Source organism: Lolium rigidum, chromosome 6 (assembly GCF_022539505.1).
Source record: "Lolium rigidum isolate FL_2022 chromosome 6, APGP_CSIRO_Lrig_0.1, whole genome shotgun sequence".
Lineage (NCBI taxonomy): Eukaryota > Viridiplantae > Streptophyta > Magnoliopsida > Poales > Poaceae > Lolium > Lolium rigidum.
In genome coordinates this window covers 266,659,431-266,660,676 of record NC_061513.1, presented here as the reverse complement: position 1 = coordinate 266,660,676, position 1,246 = coordinate 266,659,431, and positions in this window count along the sequence as shown.

The following is a 1,246-nucleotide window of genomic DNA, read 5'->3' as shown; positions in this document are numbered from 1 at the left end:
ATGATCAAGCCTCGGACAAGTAGAATATCGTGTGACAAAGGAAATCGGCATCGTATGTAAATGGTTCAGTCGATCACTAAAGTCATCGTTGAATATGTGGGAGCCATTATGGATCTCCAGATCCCGCTATTGGTTATTGCTCGGAGAGGAGTCTCGACCATGTACGCATAGTTCGCGAACCGTAGGGTGACGCGCTTAAGGTTCAATGTCGCATAAGTAGATTCGGAATATGAGTTGGAGTCCGAAGTTTTGTTCGGAGTCTCGGATGGGATCCAGGACATCACGAGGAGGTCCGGAATTGTCCAGAGAATAAGATTCATATATGGGAAGTCAATTTCCGGGGTTCGGGGAAAAGTCCGGTGTTTTGACCGGAGCTTCTAGAAGGTTCTAGAGGGCCACCGAGTGGGCCCACCACCCGAGGAGAGGCCACATAGGCGCCACATGGCATAGTGGGTCCTACCCACCATGACATGTGGGCCCGAGCCGGCCCCCTTAGAGATAAGATCTATCTCTAGTTTAAATGGTTTAAAATTAGAGATAAGATCTATCTCCCTAAAATAAAGCGTTTAAATTAGGAGATAAGGGGGAAGACTTGGGGGAGGAGTTTGCCCCTCCCCATGGCTGGCCAAAGGGATGGGTGGGCCCTAGGGGCCGACCCCCCACCTATATAAAGAGGGGAGGGGGTGGCCGGCCAAGGCACCCCATCCATAACCCTAGCCGCCCCCTCTCTCTTCCACCTCCATACGGCTGTGCGGGCTTAGGCGAAGCCTCGCAGCAATTCTTCTCCACCACCACCACCACGCCGTCGTGCTGCTGGGATTACGTGGAGATCTACTACACCTCCGCTGCCCGTCTGGAACGGGGAGAGGAAGGGGCTTCATCGACACCGAACGCGCGGCCGAGTACGGAAGTCTTTGCCGGATTGCAGCACTGGGGATGATCATCTACACCAACAACGAGATCTAATCTCGTAGGCTTTGGAAATCTTTGAGGGTTAGTCTCATATCAATCTCGTTGCTCCGATCTTGTAGATTAGATCTTGGGTGTTCCATAGATTAGATCTTGGATTTATTCGTCTTGCGGTAGGAAATTTTTTGTTTTCTATGCTACGAACCCCATCAGTGGTATCAGAGCCATGTCTATGCATAGATTTGTTGTACGAGTAGAACACAATGGTTTTGTGGGCGGTGATGCTTTTGTTGCTTTAGTTTGTGTACTTTGCATCTTGCGGGATGGTGGGATGAAG